This window comes from Pelodiscus sinensis, chromosome 1, assembly GCF_049634645.1.
Source record: "Pelodiscus sinensis isolate JC-2024 chromosome 1, ASM4963464v1, whole genome shotgun sequence".
NCBI lineage: Eukaryota > Metazoa > Chordata > Testudines > Trionychidae > Pelodiscus > Pelodiscus sinensis.
This window is the reverse complement of record NC_134711.1, coordinates 74,591,446-74,603,740: the sequence shown is the minus strand read 5'-3', so window position 1 is coordinate 74,603,740 and position 12,295 is coordinate 74,591,446.

Genomic DNA, 12,295 nt, shown 5'->3' with positions numbered 1-12,295 from the left:
TGGGGGAGACTGGGAAAAGGAGGTGGGAGAGGGGAAGAGCGAGGCTGGGAGAGGGGAAGGCAACTAAAATGATCAGGGGTTGGGAACAGGTCCCATATGAAGAGAGGCTAAAGAGACTGGGAATTTTCAGCTTAGAAAAGAGGAGACGGGGGGGGGGGGGGACAGGATAGAGGTCTCTAAAAGCAGGAGTTGGGTGGAGAGGGTGCATACAGAAAAGTTCTTCATTAGTTCCCATAAAGAAGGACTAGAGGACACCAAAGGAAAGGAATGGGTAGCAGGCTTCAAACTAGTAACAGAAAGTTGTTCTTCACGAAGCAAAGAGTCAACCCGTGGAACTCCTTGCTGCAGGAGGCTGTGAAGGCTAGAACTAGAACAGAGTTTAAAGGGAAGTGAGATCAAGTCATGGAGGTTGGGTCCATGGAGTGGTATTAGCCAGGGGGTAGGAGTGGTGTCCCTGCCCAAGGTTTGTGGAAGGCTGGAGATGGATGGCATGAGACAAATGGCTTGGTCACTGTCTTCGGTCCATCCCCTCCAGGGTCCCTAGGGTTGGCCACTGTCAAATTCGAGCTAACAGAGCGCTAGTGTAGCGCCTATGAAAGTTATTTCTCACTAACGTACGTTAGTTCAAACTAACTTTGTAGTGTAGACATACCCTCAGGGGAGAATGCAGCTTAGGGAAAGTTACAAGCAAGGTGGATGAGAGTTACAAAGATTACAAAATTGCAGTTTACAGTAAGTTTCTGAGAGTTACAAAGATAACAAAGATTGACAAAGATCACAATAAGTTACAGTTTAAAACCTTAGACCTTACAGTTTGGTGTAGCTTTAGAAAATCCATGTATATAAATGGAGTAAGCTCAGGCAGAGGCTTTTTTATGCAACACAAGCCACCCTTTCTGAAAACGGAAAGAACCTTTACCTTAGCATTGGTAAAGGTGTACCGGCCAGAATTTTGTAGATTCTTATGTTTTGTTTTAAGTTTTAAAAAAAAATCTTGTGAAATAAGTAAAAGGTATAATGATTGTTTTGTTTAAATTGTAATTAGATGTTCCTACTTAAATATTCATATTGTGTTTGTCTAACAAAGAAATCAATTCTGTTTTGTGTGTGTGTGAATGAGGAATGTGTGTAAGAAGATAAGTGTGAAGGCCATCACTGTACCAGATGTTCTAGGGAGAACCTAAGGACTGATGTAAAAGAGCCAGGAGATTGCTGTGTTCCCTATTGAGATGTGGATGAAGGGCAGATTGTCAGCTCTAAAAGATAGGGCTAGCACCTATCAATTGGGACAAGATAGATGTGATATGAGAAAAACAACTTGAACAAACAAGCAAGCACTCCTCAAACGGCACTTCATTGCAGCTTGACAGTGCGAAACTTACTCATCCAAATAAAGAAAAATTGCTATGAAAAGAAGTTACTTTGCCATAAGTTTTTGGTATGTCCTGCCAAGATTGGAGAATCAGTCTGGACTGATAGAGCCTGTTCCTCCCTATCCATGATCAATCTGTCTGGCCACCAGAGAGAGCTGCACTGTGGATTGGTAAATATAACATTGATTGGTGGGACAGTGTGGCTGTGTCTACACTGGGCCACTTATTCTGGAAAATCAGCCGCTTTTCCGGAATAAGCTGCAAGCTGTCTACACTGGCCCTTGAATTTCCGGAAAAGCAACGATGCTCTACTGTACAAAATCAGCCGCTATTCTGGAAAATCTATTCTGCTCCCGCTCGGGCATAAGTCCTTATTCCGGAACACTGTTCCGGAAAAGGGCCAGTGTAGACAGCCCAGTAGTCTTTTCTGGAAAAAAGCCCCGATCGCGAAAATGGTGATCGGGGCTCTTTCCCGGAAAAGTGCGTCTACATTGGCTACAGACGCTTTTCCGGAAAAAGGGCTTTTCTGGAAAAGCAGCCTGCCAATGTAGATGCTCCTTTTCCGGAAAAACTGAAAACGGAATAGTATTCCATTTTAAGCAGTTCCAGAAATTCATGCCAGTGTAGACACAGCCTGTGTGTGTGTGTGTGTGTGTAAGCAAATGCTAGCTGCTTTGCTATTGTATTCTTAATAAACATGTTGTATTGCCTTTTCCCCTATGAAGATCCTGTGTGCTTCTTATAAACATAACACTAATATAGTTGGGGATTTCAGCAAGTAACCATGGCAGCTCTTCAGGTTAATTTAATAGAAATATGAAACAAATCACACCTTTTGTGCAGGAAGAGATATCAGGAGTCAAACCATTAAAACTCCACGAGATAGCCATTGAAGAATTTTCCTCTGAATTCTTTTTGGGGATGGAGGCTGCTTGCATCTCTATTGAAGGAGGTTTGGCCTCCAAATCCTGTGACTCTTATCTTCTGGAGGCATAAGACCATCTCTACAGAGGTCTTGTAGCACAATATCAATGCCAGGGTTCCTTTCCTTTCTAGCTTGCATCTGCCCTTTTAAAAGGAACTCCACACTATAGAGGGGCTCGTTAAAAATTTTAATTCCTGGGGAGTTGGTGGGTCCCCCATCCGTGTTCTTGACCCTGTCACCCCCATGCATGGATAGCTCTTAGCAGAGTTCTCGCAATGGCTGAATATTTTACAAAAAAGGTATAAAACATTTTCACAAAAAACACCAAAAATTAGAGGACTGGTTTCCTCGCAGTTAAGAAGCTGCTATTTTCTCTGAAATGACCCTAAATATTGCACATCCTCATAGGACCATTATCTTATACTTGTAAAAAAAATCACTGGTGCCATGCTCCTTCTGCTCCAATGAGTGGTGAATTTGTGATATCAAAAAAGTAGTGCAATGGACTGAGTGGAGTGAAGACATTCTATAAATATATTAGAAACAAGAGGAAGACCAAGTACAGGGAAGGCCCATTGCGCAGTGAGGAGGGAGAAACAGTAACAGGAAACTTGGAAATGTTAGAGATGCTTAATGACTTCTTTGTTTCGGTCTTCACTGAGAAGTCTGATGAAGGAATGCCTAACATAATGAATGCTAGTGGGAAGGGGGTAGGTTTAGAAGTTAAAATTTAAAAAAAGAACAAGTTAAAAATCATTTATAAAAGTTAGATGTCTGCAAGTCAACAGGGCCTGATAAAATGCATCCTAGAATACTCAAGTAGCTGATAGAGAAGGTATCTGAGCCTTTAGCTATCATCTTTGGAAAATCATGGAAGACAGGAGAGATTCCAGAAGACTGGAAAAGGGCAAATATAGTGCCCATCTATAAAAACGGAAATAAGAACAACCTAGGAAACTACAAACCAGTCAGTTTAATGTCTGTGACAGGAAAGATAATGGAGCAAGTAATTAAGTAAATCATCTGCAAACACTTGGAAGATAATAAAGTGATAGGGAACAGCCAGCATGGATTTGTAAAGAATAAATCATGTCAAACCAACCTGATAGCTTTCTTTGATAGGATAATGAGTCTTGTGGATAGATGAGAGGCAGTAGATGTGGTATACCTAGACTTAAGTAAGGCATTTGATACAGTCTCGCATGGTATTCTTATCAATAAACTAGGCAAATACAACTTAGATGGGGCTATTAGAATATGGGTGCATAACTGGCTGGATAACCATTCTCAGAGAGTACTTATTAACGATTCACAATCCTGCTAGAAAAGTATAACAAGTGGGGTGTCACAGAGGTCTGTTTTGGGACCGGTTCCGTTCAATATCTTCATCAACAATTTAGATATCAGCATAGAAGGTACGCTTATTAAGTTTCCAGATGATACCAAGCTGGGAGGGGTTGCAACTGCTTTGGAGGACAGGGTCATAATTTAAAATGATCTGGACAAATTGGAGAAATGGTCTGAGGTAAACAGAATGAAGTTTAATATGGACAAATGCAAATTGCTCCTCTTAGGATGGAGTAATCAGTTTCACACATATAGAATAGGAAGAGACTGTCTAGGAAGGTGTACGGCAGAAAAGGATCTAGGGGTTATAGTGGATCACAAGCTAAATATGAGTCAATAGTGTGACGCTGTTGCAAAAAAAGCAAACATGATTGTAGGATACATTAATAGGTGTGTTGTGAGCAAGACACGAGAAGTCATTCTTCTGCTCTACTCTGTGCTGATTAGGCCTCAGTGGGAGTATTGTGTCGAGTTCTGTGCACCAGATTTCAAGAAAGATGTGGAGAAACTAGAGAAGGTCCAGAGAAGCACAACAAGAATGATTAAAGGTCTAGAGAACATGACCTGTGAAGGAAGACTGAAATAATTGGGGTTGTTTAGTTTGGAAAAGAGAAGATTGAGAGGGGACATGATAGCGGTTTTCAGGTATCTAAAAAGGTGTCATAAGGAGGAGGGAGGATAGAACAAGAAGCAACGGTCTTAAACTGTAGCAAGGGAGATTTAGGCACACATTAGGAAAAAGTTCTTAACTATCAGGGTGGTTAAACATTGCAATAAATTGCCTAGGGTGGCTGTGGAATCTTCATCTCTGGAGATATTTAAGAGTAGTTTAGATAAATGTCTATCAGGGATGGTCTAGACAGTCCTGGGTCCTGCCATGAGGGCACAGGACTGGACTTGATGACCTCTCGAGGTCCCTTCAAATCCTAGTATTCTATGATTCTATTATTCTATGAATGTCTTTAGAGCCCCTGGATGAATGGTGGACTAGTGACAGAACAGAGGGATGGAGGAGCATACAGAAAACATAAAATACTTGTACAAAATCCTTTTTGTACAGCATCTCATTGGAGAATCTTAAGAGATTTCATAAACTTTAATGAATTAAGCCAAGCAACTCACCTGTGAGATAAGTGGATAAATTGGGTAATAGTCTTATGTCTGCTCCAGCCTGTTAGAGGAACCAGGACATGGGTGATAATGCCTAATGGTTAGAGTCATGATCCTGGTGTTGGAGCCAGGGTCAGAGCCAGATGCCAAGATTAGGGTCAGATTCTACAGCAGTGGTTGAAGCCAGAGTCAGTGGTAAGGCATTGGAGCAAGGACCAGAAGTGAAACAGGAAACCTAGAGCTAGATAGAGATGGGCATAAGGGGGACAAGAACCAGGAGCAGGCAGGAAAGCAGAACTCAGGACTCAGCCAAGTAGTCAGGAACTCAAGATTCACTAAGTTGCTCAGGGAAATTCCTGTGCTTCTTTGTAGTGTAAGTCATGTATCCCAGCCAATCAATGGGACTAGACATCTTCTGCATCAGGAGCTTTGTGGGTGTCACCCTTTGGGAGGTAGGGCTTAGCTGTCTCCCTTCTCCACTGGAAGAGCTGCACTATGGTAGCCATTGTCTGAGCATTGGCTGCAGATCCAGGGTTAATGCCTACAACCCCTCACATTTAAATACATTAGGTGGAAGAGCTGCAGTGATGAAAGGTGTCTAAAATTCTCATTCTAGCTGGGAGAGGATTCCGCTGGTGCGGATATTGTGGGAGAGAGCCGTAAGGCTATCCTCTCTGAGTAAAAACCCTGATGTAGGTGGGAAGAGCCTTAGGAGACAGAAACTGTGAAGATTCCAGGCTGTGTCGCAGGCCCAGGATTTCATGGAACAGCCCAACATTGGGAGGACACAAAGCTGGTTTTAAAGTCTCCTTCTACAAGAGGCAGCACAGAAGGTTAACCTTAGAGATGATTGAAAATTAGTAAGTATTTTTAATTGCAATTTTTTGAAGTTTCAAAATAGAAATGTTTAGTCTGGTTCTTGTGAATATTATCCACTGGTAGCAGATGAGGGAATTGCAGCATAAGAAGTTGTAGTGATAGGTCATTAAGACCCTGGTCTAAAATACAGAAGAAGGTTGAAGTAAGATATGCAACTCTAGCTATATAAATTGTGTAGCTGAAGTTGACATATATTAAATCACATTTGCACGCCACCCACACAGCGGGAGGTCTACGAGAGCAAACATTCCCATTGACTTCCTTTACTCCTCATCAGGGCCATCCTTAGGATTTATGGTTCCCTAGGTGGGATTATTAAACTGGTGCCCCTATGCCTGACTTGCTCATCCACCCCTGCTCTCTCCCCTTCCCAGAAACCCCAGCAGCCAATCCCTTCCTTGAGACTGTGCTGCAGACAGTGCATTCGGCTGTCTCTAGGACCCAGCCCTGCTGTTATATGCTCCACTGCTTCCTGTCATAGGCGTGTGCAGCACATTTCATTAGGGTGTGCACCCAAAGAATTTTTTTCAAATGTACTCTTTGACGCCCATTAGCCACACCCCTGACCACCGTTAACCAGGCCTCTGGAGGCAACACTCTCGGGGCAAGATGGACACATGACCAAAAGTAAAAGGTGTCATGTGACACCTTCCCCCCTCCCCCAGTACTTTTCCTACCATCCTCCTACTAATAGGGATTAGTTTGGCTCCCACCAAATTCCCCTCATGCAACTATCCTGCAATTGCATTAACCCAATGTGTGTGATATTAACTCAGGGGGCGGAGAGGCTGGGGGAAGTGTCCCCTCTAAAAGTTTCCTCCTATGAGCAAAATGAATTTCGTGTTGTGCACCAGTACTGAGTTCACGTGGCTTGTTTGGATGTGCTTATGGCACCCAAGTTATTAATAAATATCTAATAAACCTTTACCTTTTCCCTCTGCTGCCATGTCTCCTTCCTTTACTCCATCAGCTCCCCTAGTGCCTGCTGCCCCCCAACCCCTCACCCTTCTCTGCTGTCCTGACTCCTGCCCTTCTCACTGCCCTCAGCCCTTCTGAGACCTGCCTCCCTCCACTAGCCCTTCTCTTCTCCTCTTTGCCCACTCCTCCAGTAGCCCCACTCTGATCATGTGAGCTATCCCTCCTCATCCCCTCTTCTAACACCTCCCTTTACACACCTGCCCTGCCTCTCTCTTCTGGTGCTGGTCCCTCCCCTGCAGGTGTCTGCCCTTCTGCGTCACCCCCAGAATCCCCCAGCACCTTCCCTTACCCCTGCGCCCTCCTGGTGCCCCCCCTTCCCTCTCTTCCTCTGTCCCCTTTGCCCTCTTTTTCCCTGATGCCCATCCCCTCACCACCCTCTGCCCCCATTCCTCTCATTCCCCTGTGCCCTCACACGAGTTGCTCCATCCCTGCCTTCCTCGTTCCCACTCTTTCTTTCAAGCCTTCTCCCAGCACCTCCCTCTCTCTCCTCTAGCCCCCAATGCCCTTACCCTCTCCTCTTCCATCATAACCCTGTCCCCCCTCCCACTGACACCTCCCCTCCTGCCCTTTTCCTCATTTTTCTCATTATCTCCACTTAGCCCCCTGGCATTTCTCTCTCCTCCACCCCTGTCCCTTGGTGCCTTCCCTTTTCTTCTCCTACCCTACCCCCCTCCCATCAGCACAGGCCTCTTCCTCTCCCACCCCTTCCCCCTATTTTTCTCCTTCCCTCCCTTACCATCTGCCTTCCAGTTTGCAGGGCTGGAGTCTGCTGTGATTGGGCCCCAGAAGTCCCAGCAGCCTGGGCTCTAGACCATGTGCCAGACCTGGAGCGTGGCCACTCGGCATTCGCAGCCCTGGTCCATCACATCACGACCGACCACCCAGCCTCTAGCCAGGCTCTGCTCCCCCATGCCACACTCATCGCATCTCCTTCCCTGAGCTGCGGCTTAGCCACTTTTAAAAATGGTGCTGCAATGCCACGCTGACATGGCACCACCCCCTCCGGTGTGCCATACATGACCCTGCCCCCGGCACAGCCCCGGCTCCGCCCGTCTGCTGCTGCCCGGGTTAACAGCTTCCCTTTCCCCGGCCTAATACCTTCTCCAGCTGGGGTCAGCTTGCCGGCCTCCTCACCGGAGTCCCTCTGGCCGGCAGAGTGGTGCCCCAGAAAGAGTGGTGCCCTACGCAACTGCATACTCTGCGTATGCCTAAGGACAGCCCTGCTGCTCATGAGGAGCAGGCGTCCTGGCACTAATAGACTCGATTTAGTTCTGAGTTTGATTTAACGGGAAGTTCGACCACGGCAGCATCGATCTTCCATGGAGTGTAGACATGCCCATAGAGAATCATCTGTAGAGCCAAGATCGGAACCCAGCTGTCAATTCCGATTCCTGTGCTTTACCAGCTACACTACAGTAGTCCAATAAATATCACTCCCTTAAAGCTGCAAAATTGTTCTCATTTTAATTCCTCTTTTAAACTTACTAGAGGACTGTGTTTTCTCTGCTCACTACCCCCACCTCTGGCTGCTTTCACTTCTCTGAGAGAGCCTGTTGACAATGATTCTGTCATCTGTCAGGAAAAACATATAGCGAGATTTTTCTGACAAGTTTACCTTTAGGGCTAAAACTTTCTGTGAATGGTCGGTAAGGTAAAGAGAACAGGACTGGGAAATTACTGGAGCTTCCACCCAAATTACTGGAGCCTCTACCCATTTTCAAATATACAGGCTTAACTTCTCTACTCTCTGGTCTGGCAACATCTGTGGGCCGGCATGACTTTGGTTAGCAGGATAGTCACTTATCATGGAAGTAGCCAAGTTTCCTACAGTCTCATAAATTTGTTTATAGCCACCAGCCCTGGCTGTCAGAATTTTGTGCTGTTATTTAGCTCTATTTTACCCCTAAATATCTTGTAATAGGCCAGTAAGCAGTGAAAGTGTTGGTAATGCTGCTAGACAATATTGATCTCTTATGGTCAGCAAATTCTCTGGTTTGGCACCAGTCACATCCTGAGAGTGTTGGACTAGAGAGGTTCAACCTGTACTTTCCCCAGACTCTTTTTTACTCTATAAGACCTCCATGGATAGTGAAAGTGTAACTTTATACTTAAGCACTAACAAGAATACATGACATCTGGTAAAACTAAATTTTTAGATTTGCAAACATCTATAGTTGCTAGAGAGGCTTAGAAATTCTGAATTAAATGCTGGAATTTATTGGGCTTTGAATTTTTGTAACAACTCATTTTATTACAGCTATAGATTTTAGGAGCTTAGAAACTTTTGGCATGGGGACATTATAAATATTATTATAATTACAGTCTTTATCTATCCCAGCCTGTGCTTTGCCCATACAAATACAAATTACAATTATGTTGTATTATGTTGGCTTGGATTTCCTACAGTTTAACATTTTTAAGCTCTGGGAAATGCATCCAGAAACCATGTCAGGGCGTGTCCATATAACAGTAGTTCTTTCACTAAAGATTATTTCATATAGAGATTTTTCAGAAACACAAAGTCAATAATATATTTTGCTTCTAGTATTACAGTTTCTAAATATCTTGAGTATCGTTACCTTGCTTAACATTTTATTTTAGAGTTTTCCAGGGAAAATAAACATACCCAGATAGGCAGCTGAATTACTAAGAAGTAGTGCTAAAATCTAATATATAAAGGAGAATGTTTGTAAGTTTGTGTGCTATTAACTTGGACACTGTGGCTGTGTCTACATTGGCACCCCTTTCCGGAAAAGGGATGCTAATGTAGACTTCGGAATAGCAAAATCCGTGGGGGATTTAAATATCCCCGCGGCATTTGCATTTACATGGCTGCCGCTTTTTTCCGGCTTGTGGATTAGCCGGAGAAAAGCTCCAGTCTAGACATGATTCTCCGGAAAATAAGCCCTTTTCCGGAGGATCTCTTATTCCTACTTGAAAGTAGGAACAAGATATCCTCCGGAAAAGGGCTTATTTTCTGGAGAATCACGTCTAGACTGGAGCTTTTCTCCGGCTTATCCCCAAGCCGGAAAAAAGCAGCAGCCATGTAAATGCAAATGCCATGGGGGATATTTAAATCCCCCGCGGATTTTGCTATTCCGAAGTCTACATTAGCATCCCTTTTCCGGAAAGGGGTGCCAATGTAGACACAGCCTATGGGTATATCTAGACTACATGGCTCCATCGATGGAGCCATGTAGATTAGTGTACTAGACATAGGAAAATGAAGTGGTGATTTAAATAATCGCCTCTTCATTTTCATCAAAATGGCTGCCATACTGCGCTGATCAGCTGTTTGGCAGCACAGCGCAGTAACCTGGATGCTCCGTGGTCGACAAGGGTTTCCCTTGTTGACCACGGAGCGTCCAGACTACAGCGCTGTGCTGCCATACAGCTGATCGGCACAGCGCGGCAGCCATTTTGATGTAAATGAAGAGGCGATTATTTAAATCACCACTTCATTTTCCTATGTCTAGTACACTAATCTACATGGCTCTGTCGATGAAGCCACATAATCTAGACATACCCTATAAGAGCTACCACAACCAAACTTTGCATGGGATAACCTTTCATCCAGGAGAAAGTTTTAAGGTACTTTTGGACCCAATCGGGCCCAAACTCAAGCAGTAAAAATAAAAAAGTAACCCTCCATGCTGCACTGCAGGGGCTGCCCCGCCCACCCTAGGTCCTGTGCCCGTCTCCTGCAGCCCCCAGTACCGTCCAGGACTTGCCCCTTCCTGCCCACAAGGTTACATAAGTGACCTTCCCCCCCCCGCGCGCCAGCACACAGTGCCTCGACCCCCATGCACCCGCCTTGCCCCCCACGGCACCTGCAGCCCGGGCATGAGCTGGGGCGCCACTCCTGTGTGTAACCTCCCCTCCACCTGGGGTTGCATCCCCCCCCGCCTGGGGATGACGCAGACCTATATTTTAATCCCTATAGAAATCAGTGCAACTTTTCTACCATTCAAAAAAAGATAATGAACTAATGGACTACTGTTTTTCTCCATTTTGTTCCTCCAGTTTCCTGAGCAACGCTGGGTAACTCCAGCTAGTAAATGTATAAAGCTAACAATAACTGATATATATTGTGGTAAAAATTTCAGGTTTGCAAGCATTAATAAGTGTTCAGGATTTCTGAAAATGTGTGAAGGCCCAAGAGTAGAAAAAAGATATATACCAAGAAAAGGGAAACACTGCTTGAGAACATAGATTCAGTTATTGCTGTATTGTGTTTAAAAAGTGCTTTTATATTTGACTCCCTCATTTTGTAATCTCTCTCCACTTGTTATGTCTATAAATTCTCAAATTCCTTTGCTTAAGTATATGTTCCAATCTTATATATTTGAGAGGTGTCAGTCTTCCAGTGCTGGGGTGCCATAACTTTCAATAAAATAGATCCATTAGCATTGTGTGATATTTTTTTCTCTTTGATGACTTTCATAGCTTTTCGTGTCATAAAGCTAGGAGAATATTACAGAAATAGAGATGACAGCATTTAAAAATCAAATCAGTAGTCCAGACAACACCCATCCCCCCACCCCCAAATTGTCAGCATTCAAAACAATTAGAAAGCAAAAATAAATAAATAAATAAATGCAAAAATTTACCTTTGCCTGAAATAAGAGCTCCAGGAATGTTTAGACCATGCCTATTCATCTTTCTCTGTGTCAAGGAGAGGGGGAGCAAAAGGTCAATTTAAAATCTGCACTTCTCCCCCAACTTTTACTATAACCAGTCTATTGTGCAACCAAATAGAGTATTGAGTAAGCTCCCATACAAGTAACTTCCAGTAATGATGGCATTGAGGAACCGATTGTAAGCATTGTGGGAGAAAAATCAAATAACTCCAATTGTGTCTAAAGGGGGGACTGTGCAGGAAATCAAAACTCTCTAAAAGAAAACTTTTGTAAGGGTCAAAAAGTTTTCCAGGCCTCTCTCCTGGTAACAGAGAGAAATCAAATTAACTCTAATCAAGACCCTTACAATGCCTATCTCAAGTTCATGGATACTCCTAGTCTGTCACAATTTGTCATGTAAACCCTTATCTTTGTCACAGTTTGCCTTGTAGACTTCTCCACTCAAGTTCTGATGTGGCTTTGTACTGTAAAACTTACTTCTAACACTCCTGGTGTGAACAGAAACATCTTAGAGTACTTCTGCTGAGACTTTGATATGTTAAAGAAAAACAATCAACAACTGAACTGTCTGAACATACTGTATAAAGAATCCCTGAATCTGTCTCTCAGGGCTGCTTTCACTCTTGGAAGTGACAGCCTGCATTCATGCATCATAAAGTTTTTCCTTCTAGATTACTCTCCTGCCTCACTGATTTGACTTCCAGCCTCGGACCCTTCTGGGGGCTCTGTACCCCAGGGGAACGAGATTTCCCCCACAGCATCACACTTCTATAAGATAATAATCTGGCCTGACATTCAGAGTTTGGTATCTGAGAAGAATATTATACTTCAAACCAGGCATGTTTAATGTGAAAAGACATGCCATAAACATGGAATTTTTTTTCAGATTTGCCTTTTTGGCCAGAATAGCATTTGAATGAGGAAATTGTCTGATTTAGAAGTGTGATGCTTACAATTGGTTCCTTAATGCCGTCATTACTGGAAGTTACTTGTATGGGAGCTTACTCAACACTTTATTTGGTTGCACAATAGACTGGTTATAG